We start from the raw sequence: 20,743 nt of genomic DNA, 5'->3' as shown, positions 1-20,743 counted from the left end.
ACAAACCTTCTTCCTGATCATCGCTTTAGAGCAAACCCCCTTACACGATTTGTCACAGGGAACTCCTCTTTTCACCCTCCCCTGTCACTTGCACTGGGTCCCAGCTGATCACTGCCGAGTCCCTCTGCGCGCTGAGTTCTAATTGTCCCCGCGCCCAGCGGACGCTGTCATTTCTCTTCTGGCTTGGGACGGGTTTAATCGGGCTTTTCTTCCTCCCCACCCTCCTCAATTACGGGGCAGGGCGTTTTACTGGAGACCCGTCGTGCCTCCGGTTTGGATGCAGCCTTAGCCAGTTTGTGATCTCCTTGCCCCCGCCTGGAAACTGTTAGCCAGGGTCTAGCATGATCGCGCGCCCCCTACAGCCAAATCTACGGGGCCCGATCCTGAGGCCAACGGGGTTTTTCTCTGAGCAAAAGACTTCACGGCTGGGGTTCACTTCATTGCTCCGAATGGAGGAAAGCCCCCTGTCTCCCCCCTTTTCCAAAGGGCAGGCCAGGAGCGCATTGCCACGAAACCGGCCAGCTGCCCCCCGCGAACAGCTGGGGGATCGCACGCAGTGCACCGAATCTGCTGTGTGATTTTATTTCTGACTAGAGGGGAGCAGGGACTGTCTGCAAGAGACACTTCGCCTGCTTCTTCCCCTCTCATCCTGCCTGTTCCACGCCCGCGGCTTCTGCCTCCTGACCGTCCCACGGGCGATCAGAGCGGAGCAGCTAAGTGCCCGCAGCGGCGGGACTGGAAGAAGTCTGGGCAGAAGGAAACGCAAGAGCCCGGATCCAGCTAAACAGGAGAAGGCAAGGTGCGGGCGGAGAGCCGATCGAGCGACGGACCATTTGCTACGAACGAGAGACACCCGCCGAGCCCTGGTGTAGCTTCACTACGCTGCCTAACGGTGGGTAAATCTGTCGGCTTGAAGGCGACCCTGAAACCCCCAGGGGCATGGAGGCTGCACGCATTTCCCTGGGGGCTCGCTCAGCAGCCAGAGGGTAGATCCCTAGCGATTTGCTTTCCCAAAGCAACTGCTAATTCATCTATCTTCTGGCATTTCCCTGCGCTGTCAGGGTGTCCGAAAAGTCTTTCCTTACGGCTGAAATTACAGCTCCTATGAATGGTGCATTACAGGGCGGCGAATCGTATTCATCTCCTACCGATTCATATTTACCATGTGGATCAACAGATCCAGTAAAAAGTCCTTATTTTCTGTTAGTTTCAGGCACTACTCACAGCAGATTCTTGTTACCCCCCCCCATCACTGGGGGGTGGGGGGAAATCAAATCTCTGATTGTAATCGTTGTCAGAGGGTTAGGGGTTTTCATATGGTGCATTCCGAGAAAGAGTTAAACATCAGAAGTTTGGTGGGCAATTTTTGCATTTATCTATTAAAACGTATTTTGGCAAAACTTACATCAGAAAAGTAGCATCTTTGAATATTCTAGATATTTATACAAAAGATCTGTCAGAACAGCGGTCAGTTACCCCCTTGAGAGTTTTCATGTGTTTCAATGGAACTTACTGGTTGTTGCATCCGATGAAGTGGGCTGTAACTCACGGAAGCTTATGCTCAGATAAATTGGTTAGTCTCCAAGGTGCCACAAGTCCTCCTCTTCTGGTTGCTCATTAATCATATAGAAATGATATGGCTCATATAACTGGTATTTATTCCGAGTTTAGTCCCGGTTAAGGGGGCTCACATTCCTTTATGAGAAATCAGTTTTAAAATCCTATTGGAACACACTAAGATAAGCGTGTGCTCATAGAAAGTTTAAAGTTTGGTACAGTGCAGTGCGGTATAGTATCTGAACCGGCTATGGACTGTCTTGGCATACTGAAAAGAATTCAAAATTAGTTTGGAGCATTTTCTAAGCAATTAACTATTGGCCAAATTTAGAGAGCTGAATTAATTTGCTGTCATGAAAGAAAATATTCTCTTTTCTTAAGACTAGCCCCTGACAGATCAAAAAAAGTAAAATCGTTCTGCAAAATTTAATATATTGTCTGATTCATTTTGCTTAATCAGAGATCTCATTTTGGTAAAAGCACGGGTTAAGTAATTAATCGTGGCTTAGCTTCGTTTGTCAAAGGCAATTGTAGCTAGATCAAATATACTGAGTTCAAGCCAGGAGACAGTTAAATTTCACCGTTTGAAACAATGGATCGATTTTTTGGGTATAACAAATATTGATTACAATGCCAGTCATATTCCTAAAGAGAATATTCTGTCACTAACATGACCGGCACAGTTCTAATATTTAACAGTTTGTTTATTTCAAATTAGGGTTTTTTGATTTTGCACCAAAATCTGTTTTGCTTTATTATGTTGATTTATTAATTAAAAATTATAATCTCAGGCCATTGGTGGTAGTTTTTGAGCATTAACACTGTAGAAATCAATGGTGATCTCATATCGGTTTTTTTACTGATAATAAAGCAATATTTTCAGCTCTGTTTGAAAGCTTAAAGGTACACAGATCTAGATACCCCAGGTAATGAAATTAGAACTTTTTTAGACAGCTGGGGTTTTGAGACAACTGCAGTTGTAGGCTATGATCCTGAGAAGACCTATGCACCTGCTTCACTTTAGAAAAGGTGAGTAGTTCCATTGATTTCAGTGACTTCTCCTACCTAGGGTATTCTGCCCAGCATGTGCACAAGACTTTGTAGGGGCTGGGTAATTGCTCTTTTCCAAGCTGTCCATCACTACACCCAGTGCATGACCTGGAATGACCACTCTGTGTTGAAGCGTCTGTAAGGAAGAGATGGATTTAAGCCTCTCTTCTGTAAATGTTTGGTTTTGAGGCACATCTGTCAAGTGGACGTGATGGGGCTTGTTTACAGAAATATTTTCACTAAAAGGCATCATTAATATGGAGATGCAGTTGGGTTGACTTGTGAAGAGCTGACCTGCACTGTCTCCTACAGGAAAAATCATTGGCAAAAAGTATTTTCAAGAGAGCAGTTTTCTTTCACTGCACTTCCAGGATTCCAGGTGGGAAAGCTACATGTGCAGGCCATCAATGGGCACCTACCAGAGATGAGCAGGCAGGTGTGAAGCTGTTTTCATCATGAAGGGAAAGAGTTGCATGCCCATTATTTCCCCAGGCCTTCTCCCAGCAGGCAAATGGGAGTTTCTCCATTAAGGACAAAGGGAGCAGGCTCAGGCCTTGTGAAAGCACCACCGTTCCCCCAACCTCAGAGCAACATTCAGAGTAGGGGCATGTGTGTGCAAGCAAAGGTGTCAAGTGACAACTCAGAACTTTCCGGTGGAAGCCAGGCAAGGAAACAGAAAATACAGGATGCCACAAGCCCACGTTTAAAACCAACTAGGACACCTTGATTCTGTACAAACTGTGGGGCAAGATTTCCTCTCCAAACACTCACATGCTACCCCAGAGTGGTACCGAGAGCCACGGGCACACAGGGAGGAGAATAAAGGAGATGAACCATAACAGCCGCTATGTTGCACTCCTTCTTCGTCTATTCTCAAGCAAAACTCTCGCTGTTTGCATCAAGACTGAAGTCTATTGCAACCAGTCTTTTCACTGACTTCAGTGGGCTTTGGGTCAGGCCCTAGGTGAGGCCTGCACAATTTGGCATAAGAAATGATCACTAGTATAGTATAAGGCCCCGATCCAGCAAAACCCTTAAAGCTCGTGCCAGACTTTGAGCACAGCTATTTACATGATCAAAGTTTATGCAAGTGCTTAAACGCTTTGCTGAATCAGGGCCTAATATCCCAGTTAGTGTGTTCTGTATTTCTCCATGTAGTGACAGGGTGGATTTGTGCTCCACCTAGGAGAAGTGTGTTTTGCGTCCTTTGTGTTATACATGTTCTTCAATGCGGTTTCAGGGGTGTGAATGAGAGCAGAATTTGGCTCTCTGGATTTAGAGCATCTTCATTTGCTAGCTCCATTTTTCGCTTCCCTGTTCACTTTCATTTATTTTCCTGATTCTTTTCTTTTCTTTCTCTCCATGTTGAGGCATTTGAAATCATCTGGAAACATCCCTTCCCTTCTTCACTTCCCCCAAAACAATCCACCCCAAATGTTACATGAGAACGTTTGAATGCTGGGACGAGGACGCTGGCAACATAGATGCAAGATGCTGAGCAGCTTCATCTCCCGTTGACATCAGTGGGTGTTGGAGGTGCTCAGCACCTCACAGGAGCTGCAACACCCCTTACAGGATCAGGTCCTTAGTTACAATTAGATAACTGGCCCAATCCAGGGTCCACTGATATTCCATTGACTTTGGTGGGCATTCTATCGGTCCCTGAACTCACAGAAAAGGAAAGAAAAGAACAGAAATTATTTCCCCTTAGGCTCCAATCCGGCAAAGACTCACACATGTGCTTAACTTCAAGCACAGCTAGAAGTCTTCGCAAGATCAGGGCCTGCGTCTGCAAGAAACCCTGTGCTTGCGGACAGAAGGCGGGAGGAACTCTTTCATTTGTTTTCTTATTTAAACAGTTTTCTCATAACTCTAAGCAAGGAGGAAGGCAGCACCAGTTGGCAAACAAGTCTTACCTCCCTGGAAATTTGCACATGAAAAATATATTGAGTAGAGTATGCTGCAATGGCAGATGTTCAGCTCGTCATTTGGAATGGCGAGGATGTGGATGTATGTGTGGCTTTGTAGACTTGAGAGGGAATATTCTACCTCGGGGGGACATATTTTGGGCCAGATTCGGATCACCCTTACTCATGTGAAAGTCAGTTACACTGCCTGTGGAATTCGGGACTACTCAATGTGAGCAAGAGCATTAGAAATGGGTCCTTTAAAACTATCTGACATTGCAATCCGCCAGCATTTGCTCTGTGGAAGTATTTTTGAGTTCTGGAGATAAGCCATCTCCGGCACATATAATTTAGCAGTATCCAGCAATATGGGTGACTCTGTCAGAGGCAGGTAAATCATCCCAAACTGTCCCTAAAGTCTGAAGCATGGACTCTGATACAGCAGACTGGGAATTATTCTGCAGCTTAATCTGAGCGAAAAGCTTGGGAGTTTTGTTAAGCAAATACAAAAATGAGCAATAAGATCAGTACAGTAGCCCCTGTTATCTATTTACAGACAGACTGGTCAAAAGTGTCCGCTGAGTGTGTGCATGCGTGCACCTGAGAGACCGAAGGCCTGATTTTCAGTGGTGCTGCAGGGCAAAAATAGGGAATTGGGTGAAAACCACTTCTCGCATGCAGCCCAGTAAGGGTGGGGATGGAATAGCATAGTGAGGAACTGGCCACCCTATCAATGGAAGGGTGCCTAGCCATCCACTAACATAGTGGTTTGTGAACCTGAGGTCTTTGCGTGCAGGGGTGCACCTAACCAGATAACAGTAGACCTTTCTCCACCCTCAGCTGGCCAAATGGCTGCACCTCTCTGATAGGAACTTCTCTGTAATTTCTTCGGAAGCCACCAGAACTGCTGTTAGAGGCACGATGTTGTCAGTTATGGTGTATTTCTTTGGGAAGTTGTTGCTTTTATACCAGTAAGGTTTTCACGGTCTGAATTTCTCAGACTGGAATAATCTTCTAGGTGCAGGGCTTTTCTCTACACGTGCGAGAGAAAAACAAAAGCTTTGCATGATGCCCATACGTTACACTCACCTCAGGTATCTCGGCCTTTGTGTTATCCACAGAATTGTGCTTTACCTGCAGTCAACTACTGGCACCCCCCAGGAGCTTAAGGGTAGTGCCGAACATGGCCTCTTGCTTCTGGCGTGGAGCTGGATGAAGGAAGCCATTATACCTTCATGCCACAGTTGGCAGTGATGGCCAGCAAACCCTTGGATGAAATTGAAGATGCGGGTCCCTATACACAAAGCCCAAAGGGCTCAATCCTGCCAGGTGCTGAGCATTCTGGCCCAGCTCCACGAAAGGCCTTTCAACACATGACCAGCCCTGTTGATTTTGAGGGGACCGCTCAAGTTAAGCACCTTGCAGGATCTGGCCTTAGGCTCAGCTGTCTCCTGGGCTGTCTCTTTCCCTGTGACCCAACACACACCCTGCACTCCCATGGCAATAGCCATTCCAAGGAGAAAGCTTTAGGCAGCTGAGTCTGGGGCATTTGCAACAGCAGGCTTCTGGTGGAAATGTGCTCTAAAGCAGAGCCCAGCTTCCCTCATAAAGCGGTATCAGACTCCTCTAACTGACCAGGCTTTTGTCTAAATGCTGACTCAGTTTCCTCTACCTCTGTCATTGCTGGGCTATAGCAGTGCACTATACCTGGGTACGAAGCCTTCCAAGACACTGCAGCACCTCTCATGCACATGGTCAACCAAGAGCACATCGAACCTGTCCTCCGCTCTCTACACTGGTTTGCTATAGACTATTAAGTCAAGTTCAAGGTCTCGGTCCTTCCACTCCTGGGGTGAAATTCTGGCCTCATTCAACTCAGTGGGAGTTTTGCCATTCACTTCAGCGGGGCCAGAATTTCAACTCTGGTGCTGACTGGAGCGGCAGGATATTAGATTCGTATGCACAAGTCTTGTTTTCTGCCTTAATAAAAGTCCTGGAAAGCGCAACCAGCTTCTACAGTGATGGCTGCCACACAAAGGCCAGTCACACATGCAATAATAAGAACGAGTTAATTCTGTTGCTGATGTCTGACACTTGGCATTTCTCAAGTCCTCCTCTCTGCCTCCCAGCTGCAGGGCTAACCCAAGTGTAAAGCTGTAAACACGAGAGCTAGTCATTCTTTTCATGGAAACCGTTTGCCTGAAGAAAAATAGGATTTTTTTTTGCAAAAAAATCGTTTTGGTTTAAATTTTCAGAGAAAATGTCCACTTTGGTTGAAAAGCCACTTTTCATCAAACAAAAGTGTCAATGAAAATGCCAAGCTTTAGTTTTTTACAGTTGTTTTAGTCCAACACCCCGCCCTTGAAATCAAAAAATGTTCGTGGTTTTGTTTTGTTTTGTTCTATAAAGGAACTCTGGAGGAACTGGGGGAACAGCCATTTTTCACCAGATTAAGATGAAGGAGGCTGTTGCAGGAGCAGAGTAGGCAAGGGGGTGGAGGACCCTGATGGATGGAACACAGGTGATCTCCCAAGGGAAGGACGAGCTAGCGAGAGACATGGCATGTAAGGTGTTTTATTGTGCGGTATGACCTGTGCTTCACACGATTAAATATAAAGATGGTACAGTCTAAGTATGTGTGTGAGCTGATGGCTTCACAACTGCTGAGTGGCCCTCTGAGAGTTAAACTGTGAGCCAGAACCTTCACACTTGTTGGCTGGAAGGGTGTGTTTAAGTACCAGGGAGTCTGAAGGGTCCATGCCGTGCTCAGAGGGGCTAGGCAGCTGGAGAGCTGGAGTTCCAACACCTGGGGGAGGAGGGTGTCAATAGGTCTGTGCTCTGCAAGCATGTCAAGCGACCCTGGAGACTGGGACAGTGGCTGGACTCTGTTCAGACTCCAGGAGCCTGCAACATCCTGGGGATCCAAAGCAGAGAGTGGCACTTGCAAAGATCGGTGACAATGTGTATTGCCCACAAGGTCATATCCCCATTCTTAGATCTTATGGATTAGTCCTAAATTCCTACCTCCTGGCGTTTCTTCCTACCTCCTTGTCCCCTGGCATCTCTTTCTGGAATTGTGTAGGTTTAATACTCAGTCTTTCCAGGACATGTCTTATTGAACTCCGGATTGTACAATGAACTCGCCTGTTGAGTCACTGTTCCTGCATAAAGCTTGGCAATGTTTATGCAGATGAATGAGATTGGGGAGAGCTGGAAAATCAGTACCTAGGCTCTGGGCAGGGGCTGACGCAATGTGGAACCATGAATAGGCATGCTACTGAAGGTCTGTCTGATCTTTCTCTGCGTGCCTGATGACCCTCTGGAACCAACTCTGACACACACACCACCTCAAAGCACTAGATTACTCATTTAGGCACAGTCCTGAATACGGGTTAGTGCTGAACACCCGATCCCAGGAGTAGCTCTGCGGGGGGGAATGTGCTTCAGAGACACCCTTCTGTGTCCCAGTTTCTCCTCTTCCTTTCTCCAAGAGGCAGTAATGTGCTGCTGGCTTATACTAGGAGCAAATTGGGACACCCCTCTTCTACATTCAGCTAAGCTGGCCAGTGAGAAGGGGGAATGGGGCTATAGCCCTGCTCACTCCTTGTTCACCTGCTCTGAGGAAGAAGTAAGGTGACCCAGGATGCCAGGGTGTCTCTTTGCACCCGTAAACAGACAGCAAGTCTGCTTCATAGAAAAGGGATCTCAGCCAGAATTGGCTGAAAATGCTGGAGAGCAGATTGTGGGGGGTCTTTAGACAAGAGGATACGTTGTTAGTTAAGTTTGGGCTTTAGAATGTGTGTTATATGGTTTTGGATGTAACCGCTTGTTCCCATCTCTTGCACCAGCTTTCATGTGAATCTCTGTTCTTTCTCAGATACATTTCCTTTTGTTTTCATAACTGAATGAAGTGCTGTGTGTAATACATAGGGCCCTACTAAATTCACTGTCAATTTTGGTCAATTTCACAGCCATTGGAGTGGAAAATTGGTAAATTTCACTTTTTCAAATGTTTAAATCTGAAGTTTCAGGTGTTGTGACCATGGGGATCCCGACCCAAAAGGGGATTGGGAGGTGTAGGAGAGTCATGGGATTGCCACCCTCACTTCTGTGCTGCCTTCAGAGCTGGACAGAGTGGGGAGGAGGGGGTATGGAGCTGTCTGCAGCAGGGAGAGATACCCAAGAGCAGCCCTGCAGGGAAAGAGCAAGTCCTGTCCTGCCCCAGTCCTGCCTGGACTAGCACCTAGGAGCCCCCTTTGCTGGGGTGCTCCCAGCAGCACAGAGAAGATTGGATCCAATTCCACAAGCCTCCTCCAGCTGCAGGAACCTCTGGGGCTGCTGCCCAGTCCCAGAGCGTCCTGCTGCAGGGGGAGGCACCGAGGGTGGGTCTGATCTCCACCCTGCCCCTGCAACTCCCAGAGCAGCTGTGCAGGGGATGGACAAGTCCTGTCCCTCCCCAGCCCAGCCTCAGATAGGAGTCCCCTTTGCTGGGGCACTCATAGGAATGAGGGGACATTGGATTTCACGGGGAAGGGCTTCTTTCATGGTGCATGTCATGTTTTTCACGGCTGTGAAATTGGTAGGGCCCTAGTCGTACAGGAATGGTTGCCTAAGGTAAAACAGGCAATCTGGGGTACACTGTGCCTTTGGGAACAGAGGAACTGGGATTTCCGTGTGTGTCCAGGGATCAAGGGGCTGCTTTGAAGGGACTCAGGGGCTGGGCTGCATCTGGTGGCAACCTGCAGGGCTGGTGCAGCCCAGAGGAGAGTGTTTGAGTGGCTGGCTGTGTTAGGGAGCGAACACCCAGCTGGTGCAGGAGGCAGGTAGTAACAAGGTGATTCACAGCCCTTGGTGCCCAAAAAAGCATCACCTTGGCTGCTGACTCCTATAGTCCTGGTCCCCAGGATCCTGGTCTTTCTGTTGCCTTGGCTGTAGTCGGAGCCAGAATGGAGCCAAACATTGGTCTCCATGTCAATAAGTATTTTTATACATGGAACATCTTCTGTGACCATCTTATTTCCCTCAGTTATCTTTGGCCTTCCTTTCCTTGTACCCCTTCCAATGGAGTGGCTTAGTAATGTCCTGTGACAGGCGGATAACGATAAAACACTATCCTGTCCTGTGCTTTGTGAGAGATGCCAATGAGATTCTATATGCTATTAACCTGGGGGTTCCTCTGTGTTTGGAAATACTGGAGGGAGACTTTCATGGACAGCTGGGCCAATCAGCTACTTTGGTCTCCATTTAAAATATAGTGAAATTATATGGCATAGAAGAAAATATAAGCACAGTTTGGAAAGGCTGCACCCAGACCATGTTTTCATTTATTCATCTAAAGTAGTTGCTAGCTCAGGATTTACAGTACCTTCAAAGCTCAGCATTCATTCTGCTTCCCATGTAGACGCTGGAATTGTGGGGACTTTAATCCACATGATGTGGGCATTTGAATAGGTCGGATTCTCACCAAAGGTTCTTAAGCAAACTAAGCACTCATGGGATAAGAGGGAAGGTTCTTATGTGGATCAGTGACTGGTTAAAAGATAGGACACCAAGGGTAGGAATAAATGGTCAGCTCTCAGAATGGAGAGAGGTAAATAATGGGGTCCCCCAGGGGTCTGTAGTGGGACCGGTGCTGTTCAACATATTCATAAATGATCTGGAAAAAGAGTTAAACAGTGAGGTGGCAAAATTTGCAGATGATGCAAAACTACTCAAGATAGTTAAGTCCAAAGCTGACTGCGAAGAGCTACAAAGGGATCTAGCAAAAATGGGTGACAGGACAACAAAATGGCAGATGAAATTCAATGCTGATAAATGCAAAGTAATGCACATTGGAAAACATAATCCCAGCTCTACATATAAAATGATGGGGTCTAAATTAGCTGCTACTACTCGAGAGAGATCTTGGAGTCATTGTGGATAGTTCTCTGAAAACATCCATGCAAAGTGCAGTGGCAGTCAAAAATCTAACAATGTTGGGAATCCGTAAGAAAGGGATAGATAATAAGACAGAAAACATCATATTGCTTCTATATAACTCATGGTACGCCCACATCTTGAATACTGTGTGCAGATGTGGTCGCCCCATCTCAAAAAAGATGTATTAGAGGTTCAGAAAAGAGCAACAAAGAAGATTAGGGATATGGAACAGCTTCCATATGAGGAGAGATTAATAAGACTGGGATTTTTCAGCTTGGAAAAGAGATGACTAAGGAGGGATATGACTGAAGTCTATAAAATCATGACTGGTGTGGAGAAAGTAAATAAGGAAGTGTTATTTACTCCTTCTCTTAACACAAAAACTAGGGGTCACCAAATGAAATTAATAGGCAGCAAGTTTAAAACAAACAAAAGGAAGTATTTCTTCACACAATGCACCTGTGGAACTCCTTGCCAGAGGATATTGAAGGCCAAGACTATAACAGGGTTCAAAAAAGAACTAGATAAATTCATGGGGGATAGGTCCATCAATGGCTATTAACCAGGATGGGCAGGGATGGTGTCCCTAACCTCTGTTTGCCAGAAGCTGGGAATGGGTGACAGGAAATGGATCACTTGATGATTCCCTGTTCTGTTCATTCCCTCTGGGGCACCTGGCATTGGCCACTGTCGGAAGACAGAATACTGGGCTAGATGGACCTTTGGTCTGACCCAGTATGGCCGTTCTTATCCCGTCGGAGAACAAGTAATCTTTGCTGAGTAGGGATGGATTTAAGCATATGCTTAAAGTTAAACTCGTGGTTATGTGCTTACCTGACTCAGGGCCTGGATCAAGCCTAAGTTTTAAAAAAGAAATGCTACCAAAATAGAAAAGTATTTGTGGTTTTATGATTCCAGACTGTTGGTCTGAGAGAGCCTGCCAGCTGGGGTGGGGGGTGGGGGGTGGGAGGGGATATCTTTGCCGAAGAATAACAGATTACATGTTTAATTGCATTTGATCTGATTTCCTAGAATCATATGAGTAAATATAATTTGCATAACCAACACTTAGCCTTTCAGTAATATTCTTGCATATTAAAGTGCAGTTAAGTTTGTGGCTCTAATTGAAGTTCCCTCTCCTCTTCTGTCATCTTTCTGTTTTGAAAGACAATAATCTTTCAGACTTTTTCTCTGCATGAGCGAAGCTTTATAGATTATTTACAATGTAAACATAACAAAGGCTCTGAGACTGTCTTGTTCTTTAATGTATGGAGAAAATTGGGCCATGTGCCATATTGTATAAGTTGTGGCTAGCCTATAACAGACTAGGAAGCTAGAACTGGTTGGGATTTTTTTTTTTTTTTGACACTGGAAAACACCACTTTGTTGAAATCAACACTTTTCACAGAAACACATTGGTTTGGACAAAATTTTTATTGCAGAGGTTTCTCGGGTCCAGGATGGAATTTTTAGCAAAAACCACAGAGAAAAAGCGAGACTGACTCTGTAGCCCGGTGGTTAGGGCACTCAACCGTCATGTGAGAGACCCAGTGTCAAGTTCCTTCTCTGAATCCCACAGAACAACGACTTGAACCTCGGTCTTCCGCATTCTAGATGGGTGTGCAAACCATTGGGCTACTAGCTATTCTGGACTCTCTCAATCGCTCTCTCTCTTTCTGGAAAAAAAAATAAATCTAAAAGGTCTAGTTTCATTCTTCATTAGAATGAAAACAAATATCGAGCCCTCTACATTTTTTATGAAACAGAATTCTTGTTTTCCGGACAGCCCTCCATACAACTACAGGTAAACATAGGCCTACATTTTCAAAAGTGACTAATGATTTGGGGTGTCTCGGTTTTTGGGTGCCCGTACCAAGACCTCTTGAAGGGTCCTGATTCTCAGCGGGCTGGTGCTGTGACGAGAGCGCTCTAGAAAAGAGAGACATCTGTATATATGCAAATATATGCAGTGCGAGAGGAGATGGCGTTCAAAAATAAGCATTGTTCCTGGGATTTGTAGGGCCACTAAAAGTTACTGCTGTTAGGAGCTGCAAATGGCTTCCAACGTGCAGCTGTCACCATCTAGCTCAGTGCAGGTGCTGAGTACTTCCTGAAAACCATGCTCCTTTCCAGGAGCTCATGGTAGACGCCCCAGAACTGAGAGACATAGAATTGCCAGTGACACGTCTGGCTCCTGAGATTTTTTTTTTTTCAAAGGCACAAAGGACAGGCCCCCAGCTCCTAGATTTGGACTAGAGTTGGGTGAATTTTTTTTTTTGACCCGAACTATTGTTCTGGTGGGAAATGCAGATACAGCAACACAGAAACATTCTGCGAATTTGTGTCAAGTTTGCCAAGTTGTTTCAGGGAGGAAAAAAAAACTCGGAGAAATCCAGAATGTTTTGATTCAAAACAGCTTTGTTGAGAAATTTCCTCTTCATTTTTTTTGAATGTTAAAAATGCTCACAATGAAACCTCTTCGTTCAACCCAGAATCACATTTTTTTCATCTTTTCAATTTACTGAACAGTGAATGACAATAAGGGCTTTTTTTCTTTTCTTCTGTTCAACAAAAAACATTTTTTTTAATTCCAATGAACCGCCCCGCCCCCAAAAATCCATTATTTGTCCAGCTCTAATTTGTGTGCCTAATGCCCCTTTATGCTTTTAAAATCTTATCCTTCAGCTGTAAAACTCTATTTTTAAGTGACTCTAAAGGGAAAAAATAACTATATTCACCTTTTGGAAACAGCATTTTAAACTTAATGAAAGGCCCCGCCGCACTTCTCCCCAGACTCTTTACTTGGTTTATATGTTTCCCTAGGATTACTGAGGTCTTGTCTACACTAACTCTGTAAGTTGATCTATGTGATTCTAGTAAAGTTGCAGAACTTAAGTCAATGTAATTTACATCAATTTAGCAGAGCGTAGTCACTGCTTTATGTTGACATCGTTTCTGCATCTCATTGCGATGAATTAAGTCAATGAGAGAGCGCTCTCCCATTGACTTATCATGGCTTCACTAGACCCGCTAAATCAAACCCATTGCAGCCATATAGTGAAGACAAGCCCTCCATATCAGCCAATGATTTATAGGGAGTACACAGGGTTAGGGTGTAACTGGGGTAAATGGGCAGCCTATAATCTTGACCTTGTTTTGCAATAAACCATTATTGTTGCCATTAGGAAACTGGGGTCGAACAGGTGACCTGCTCAGACCTCTAAAATTAAACATCCCTGGTGACTAACTTTGCTGGGACTTAGTTCCTATGATTTAAAAGAACAGATAATCGCTAATAAGGGAAATGTTTCTGTCATAAACACAGCTTTGGTATTTGCCATGTGCAATAATTTATATTCTCTGGTCTAGTGGGTTTGTATCAGCAGGCCTAATGACTGTTTCTGTTTAATTTTCAGATGCTTAATTGCAGTGGAACACTTCAACACCATTAAATTGAAACAAGCTACCAGCTTTTTCTTGCTTGTGTTTCTGGCCTGGCTCCAAATGATGTTTAAAGCAATCTCAGATGTTTAATTCCTGCCACACAGGCTGCTTGCTTGGGTAGGGGAGAAATACAGCAACCGACATAATTGTATTAAAGTTAAAAAGATTTCCATACAAAAGAAAGTTTGGGCTAAACTTACTGGGCCCCATTCTGCTTGCACTCAACTGGTGTAAATCTGGAGTAAACTGTTTTAAGTCAGGGAAGTTACTCTGGATTCACGTCATTGTAACCAAGGGCTGAATCCGACCCTTCAGGTAAGAGCCTCATCTCTGCTTCAGTCCCTTTACACCAAGATCCCATCACAAGCCCCATTGTAGGAGAACTGCGGGGAAGGGGTGTCAAGAGTTGGGCCACAGCCGGCAGCACTGCAGAAATTCTGCAGGCCCCTGACAGACAGCCCTAGGGTGGCGGGGTCTAAATTACTCTGCTCCTCCTCTCCAGCCCCCAGAGCAACCCTGGAGTGGGAGGACTCAAACGTGGCTTAAGTCACTTCAGGCGTCTTGCCCCTCTCGCTTGGGCTGTGAGTTCTTTCTGCAATGGGTCCTTAAGAGTAATCTCAGCCTCTGTCAACTAACACAACTTTAATGTTCTGTGCCTAGCTCCACCTTGCTTAACTAGGTGAGAATATATCAAATAATTCTTACTAGGAAAGCTTTAGATTCACTTCTTTGAAAATGAATGTAATCATATGATTCTTTTGAGCATCTCACCCGATCGTGTGCATTACCGTACTGTGGCATTTTGCTTAAGAATATTCTGGTAGGGTACTCTGTCTGGGTCACTTTAAATCTTAAAGCAAATTTTTAAACATGGACGTACCCCTGACTTGAGGTGTGTGTATATACATTGAAACAGAGTAAGAGGAAATATAATCGCTCTGTAAGTTTAATATTGTTTGAGAATGGATGTTTAGAGTTAGTGCGTGCGTCTTTACAACATCATTCTTAGGAGCATTGTTTGCATCTGACAGTTTTTCTTTTAAGATTAATGTGTTTATGAAAACCTTTTGCATTGCTCTATGAGGCAAGCTCGAAATCCATCAGCATTACCATCATAATGACACAATGCTGGGAGAGCAAACTAAATGACAAACAGAATCTGGTTTTCCGAGGCCTGTGTGTGTTGAAGAGAAATGATCTGAAGCAAAATTTGGCCTCCATCCAGGCACTTTTCCTGCTTCACTGTTGGCACCACCAAAGCGGGGAGGGGGGGGGAATAAGGGAGTGGAAGAAAACTAATTGCAGGGGAGGGGGTAGAACACCGAACCCCTAATGTTTGGTCTCATCTTAGCAAACAAGGGTACAGAAAATGCACAAAAACTTTAAGGACGATTATTGGACAAACTTGCTTCTTACATGTCTAAATCATCTCATCACAGAGCAGCTGAAACAGAGCAGTTCAAGCAAGAAATATTTAATGTGGTGGGGTTCCATCCTGTTGACATGCATCCCTGTGAAAGTTGAAACATCCTGGGCCAGATCGACAGCCAGTGTAAAGTGGGATTGTGCTGCTCTCTTCAATAGAGTGACGCTGCCTAATGGCAGCTGAGGATCTGACCCCCCCACATTTGTAAGAAACAAATCAATGTATCCTGGAAGCATATTAAATATTAATGCAGGCTGCATGCAGATGCAATTTAGCTGACTAGGGAGGTCCCAGGATCCATTTCACTCCTTTCACAATGGAATGAAATACAATTAATAGATTCCACCGAAAACTCTGATCAGCCTGTGTAAACTATGGACAAAGTTAAAACAGGACTATTGTTTGGATTGCAGTCACACCATAGAGGCCCCACAGTGCTAGGCACTGTATATACACATAAGAGACAGTCTATGCTTCAAACAGCTTACAGTCTAACTAGACAACACAGATGTAAGGAAACGTTCTTATGGCCAATTCGCAGAGAAATGAATTGACTTGCCCGGGGCACATAAGAAGACGAGCCTAGTCCCAAGAATTGAGCCTGTATCTCCAAACACTCCCTTAGCCACAAAGCCATCCTTCTCTCGTTATAATATCTAACGTTAAGTCATGCAGTATGGCTCCCAAGCTTTGTGTGTTACCAAGAGCTGGGAAATGGGCATACAGAGCGCCACACCGGCATGAAGCCAAAACTGGCAGCATGAAAAACTCCCAGACTGACCTCTCCTTAGTTGGTTGCCAACTTACCTCTTTTCTCCCACCCAGACATTTTCACTTGAGCAAAAACTCCAGCGGAAAGAAGTGGCTGGGCGTTGAACAGGGGTGGCCATGAATGTGAAATGCCTTTCTGAGTTTCCTGCATTTACAGCCTCTTTGAGTTTAAATCAGTTCCAAATGCGATGGCTCGGGGAGGATGCCACTTGCCAAAAAACCTGCATTGCCATTACAAACGGGCCATTAGGAATGGTTGGAGCCGGAGGTACCCGAAGCAGTACCAATGGTACCAATGGTAGGACCAGCCTGAACGGAAGCTATGCCTCCCGCCCGTGTGCACACACACACACACAATGTGGGGAAGTGCTTTGAGGGAGCTGGTTCACCCTCTCACTCCCACGACACCGTCTGTGCACCACCGAGGTGATGGAGAGCCCTCCTCCCAGGTGGCCAACTCCCCTCTCTGGACTGGAGGGGGAGCTCCCGTGCAACTATCCCAGAAGGAAGCTGAGGGTGTGACGTGAGGGAGAGCGAATTCTGCCGTGGTCCACCGGCAGTGGGTTCGGACAGGACTGGGTACGGGAGACTGGAGGCACTGTGGGTGGTGTATGGGTAGTGTAGGGGCCATGTAGGATTACTGCTGCACAGGCTTAGGGATGGGTGGATCTCAGACAGTGCTATGAGCGGAGACAAACAGGAAGTTCTCAGTTGCAGGACCTCTGGGTACCAGGCCTTCCTTTCCCATGTTCTGCTCTCCCCTAGGACACTATGTTCTCACGCACTGTCCTGAAAGCTCCGTCACGTAGGGCAACCGCTGCAGAGAGAGGGAGAGAGATGGGCCAAGCAGCTTTTAACCAGGCCGTGCACATGCCTCCTGTCTCTGGGGTGATAGCGGAAGAGGGGCTGAATTTAGGTCACACGGGCAAGCTTAATTCTATTCATTCCTACCTTTTGAGTAGTTGACTTCACAACCTCAGTGTTTTGTAAACGGTTTGTTGGGTTTTTGGTGGGGGGAGGGGGGTAGCACAGATCTAGCTCTTGCATAATGCATTCCTTCCCTGCTGCAGCACACCCCTTCCCTGTCCACAGCGCAGGGCCTGTGCCTACAAGCCACACTTGAGCCCTGGGATATTTCCTTTCCCCCATCTTTCTATCACCACTCCTAGCCTATTTTCGTGTACATGGCAACAAAGAAGTCCACAAGTATACGTAGACCTCGTGGGATTTGCCTTTTAGCTCTCTATTCCCATCCAATGGCGGCTCTCAAACTGCAGCGATCAGAAGAGCCAATGAAATTCTAACATCTACTTTCTCGCGTTAGATTTAAGTCTAACGCTCAGAGGGGATATTTCCAGTGAGTTAGAAGCTGAAGATCCTCAAAGAGCATTCATGAAGGGCCGTGTAAGGACTTTAGGATAAATCCAAGACTAGAATGAATTCAGGCTCTTTCACTCCCGTTTCGATCCTCCTCTCAAGAGGAGACACAATCTGCCCTTTCTCTTCCTATTATGACTATCTTTAGATGACCACATAAGATTAATTTGAATTTGCTTGAATTCTTTAACAGATGAATGAGCTAAGATAGACTCTGAAGGCTTGATCCTGTGTGCGTCGGTCTGCAACGTAGCTTCTTTTTTGTGATAACGGCCCGAAAGAAAGAGGCATGTTTGGATAAAACTGCTAATCAAACTGGGACTTAGTCACTTCCCAGGAACGTTGTGCCAGGAACACAAAGCATGAGTCCATTCTTGCAACAAACCCTAAGGTTAAAAATCACGTGGGTTCCCTCTTTTGTGTTTCTCTGTATTTGAATGGTTATGTTTATTATTTATTATTTGTAGTATGGCTAGCGTGTAGAGGCCCCAACTTAGATACGGGTCTTATTGTACTAGATGCTACACAGAGACATAGTGAAAGGGTTCTTGCCCCCAAAGGATGGGAGGGGAAACAGAGGCACAGGTTGGGCAAGTTGTCAACCACTTGGCAGAGCTAGGAGCAGAATCCAGGTCTCCTGACTCCCAGCCCAATACCCTACCCACTGGGTCACATTGCCTCCCCTGATATTAATGGTTCGCATTTCCAGGGCCTCAGTTTCCCCATGTCATCTGAGACGCAGCATTGTTTGGCAGTGCTAAAAGGTCAGGTTTTCTTGATCACCTTCCAGACTGGAGGAGGTCTGTGATGGCATCACTGAGCCTCAGTGGGTCACAACTGAGAACACCAAATTCAGGACAAACTGCTGAGAAACAGGGCAGACACACCCCAAAACTGATGATTATTCTTCCACAAGATATACCAAAACAGCAACAAAAGTAAACTTCTGTCTCACTACACTGGCTAACAAGAAGTCAGAAATGCAGCCTCCTTAGGTACTCCAGTCCTGGATTCAACACCCAGACACTAGACTTAATGGCGAGTGGTTCTTTAAAGCCAATATTATCAAACAAAGGGTTCTTCTGATCCCAAAGGACCAGCCACATTCCCAGGTCAATATATAACTCCGATCTTACCCAATCATCACACTGTTATCAATCCTTTAGTATCTAATATCTAAAAGTTTATTTACAAAAAGAAAGAAAGAGATGAGAGTTAAAATTGGTTAAAGGAATCAAATACATAGAATAATTGCAAAGTTCTTGGATCAGGCTCAAGGCAGCGATGAAATAAACTGCTGGTTTGTTAGGTCTCTGATTGCTTCCAAATGATTTGGAAGGTCCTCCATCCCTTGGTTAGAGCATTAGTATAAGTCCATAGTCCAGAGATAAGAGCAGGAAAGAGGCAAAATGGAGATGTTTTCAGGGCCTTTTACAGTTTTTGCCATGTGGAGGGAAACTTCATTGTCCCAAGCAAAACCCTCAGCATAATTTGTGGAAAATTACAGGCATATAAAATGAAGGTTAGTACCATATGGTCTAGTCACATGCCCTTTCATGTTTTGAGGAGTCACAGCAGAAGCCATTACCCATATTCTAGCTAGAATGTTCACAATAAGGTCCCTCAGGTAGGGATAAGCCTCTTTTATGGTCCATTGTGAGTTAAGTGTTCTTTGATGGGGCACTCAACTTGAATAGTCTCTTCACAATGTGTTGGCCAGACTAGAAGTAAGCTGCCTTGTGGGTGTGACTACTGGAGTGAACACATTTGAAATACACATATACAGTCATTATTCATAACTTTAGATATAAAAATGATGCATGCATACAAATAGGATAATCATATTCAGCAACCCATAACTTTTTAATAGACACCTTACATGACATACTTTGCATAAGTTTTGTTGCAGTTGTATAACTGTGGTCGCAGCAATGATCTACATGGTCATATTTTAATCATATAACGTCACCGATGCATCCACCATGCCTTCTTCCCCTGTGTGGAGCAACTACAGTCCAACGGCACATCAGCAGCGTTCCTTTCAGCTCATGATCACTGTCGACTCCTGGAGTGGTTTTAAATCAAATTAATCTCTTTTGCCTGCTTTCCTCCCTACAATGGAGGAAAGGTAGGATCCTCTTCTGCAGAGTCACTCTCCTGGTGTTCCCCCTTTTTTTCATCAAATGAGTCCTTTGTCTCCTCATATAACACCCCTCAAAATAACAACTCCAAATAACACCTCTCATCACCGTGTCACCATGCAAGCAGCAGGAATTGCCCAGATTATGGGGCTTGGACAATGCTCTGGACAGAGCCAGTGCGAGCTGCTCCAGAGCCCTTGACACAAGAGACCCTAGGATACCAGAGTCAAGGCCAGAGCTTCCTGTGCTTGGAGTTCTAGAGCTCAGAGCTCAGATGTTACCCAAGATACAAAAAGTGATCTGGCTGTGATGCCTCAAAGCTGCTATTGTAGGCTTCATGCAGCTTTGCAAAGGACCAGGAGTGATCAAGTTAGGCTCCAAGCATAGACTGATACCCATAATCATCACCTCTCTCTGCTTTGAGCACGTCAATGCAAAAAGGGACTATCTGGCGGCCTTGGGGCAGAGGTGCTTTGACAGACATGTGTTGGGAAGATACTGGTGCTTTCTCAGCTTCTCCTTTGGCTGAGCCAGAGCTTGGCATCACCAGCTTCATGCGCTGAATCCATCAGTCTGTTGAAGAGCCAGTGCTTGATGAAGCCCTCAGCTTTGCTGGTGATGATGCAGGGCAGGTAGGAGACAACATCATCTTGTTGGGCTTATTGGGGAAGGGGAAGTGCAGGTCTCTATTCACTTGGGTGTCCCTGGCAGTGAGTCCTGATGCTCAGCCATCTCTATTCGTTTTGAGGGTTTGCATTCCAGGCTGACCCCACTGTTATTCCACTAGAGGAATCATAGAGTCATAGAGTTTAAGGCCAGAAGGGACCACCAGGTCTTCTAGCTTGGCTTCCTGCATATCACAGGCCACCAGCACCACCCAGCATCCGTACACTGAACCCAACAACCAGAATTAGTGCAAAGTATTACAGCCCACAGGAAACAAACCTAATCAATGCATTATCACCCCTTTCCCTTTCCCTAATGATTGAATCGTTATAAATGCTGCAGTTCTACCCAACGCTGAACCATAGCAAGAGGGGAAGCTACCTGCTCATGGCTGTACTCTTTAAATTTTGGAAATCAAATAAAGGTAGGGAAATGTTTATTCCGTAAAAACAATACCCCTGGCAGGGATCTCTTTCACCTCCTAC

General features: G+C 45.5%; 1 long non-coding RNA gene across 2 annotated transcripts in view; it reads left to right on the top strand.

Moving 5' to 3' along the window:
• Window positions 1–107: 107 nt before the first annotated feature.
• LOC142071666 (uncharacterized) overlaps window positions 108–20,743 on the top strand; it is a 75,129-nt gene continuing 54,493 nt past the window's right edge. For both annotated transcript variants that reach the window (XR_012667893.1, XR_012667892.1), the window contains exon 1: window positions 108–892. This is a non-coding gene — a long non-coding RNA (uncharacterized LOC142071666). The remainder of the gene's footprint in view (window positions 893–20,743) is intronic.

Source organism: Caretta caretta, chromosome 3 (assembly GCF_965140235.1).
Source record: "Caretta caretta isolate rCarCar2 chromosome 3, rCarCar1.hap1, whole genome shotgun sequence".
In the NCBI taxonomy this organism is placed as follows: Eukaryota; Metazoa; Chordata; order Testudines; family Cheloniidae; genus Caretta; species Caretta caretta.
The sequence above is the reverse complement of the archived record's forward strand: the minus strand, read 5'-3'. Positions and strand labels throughout refer to the sequence as shown.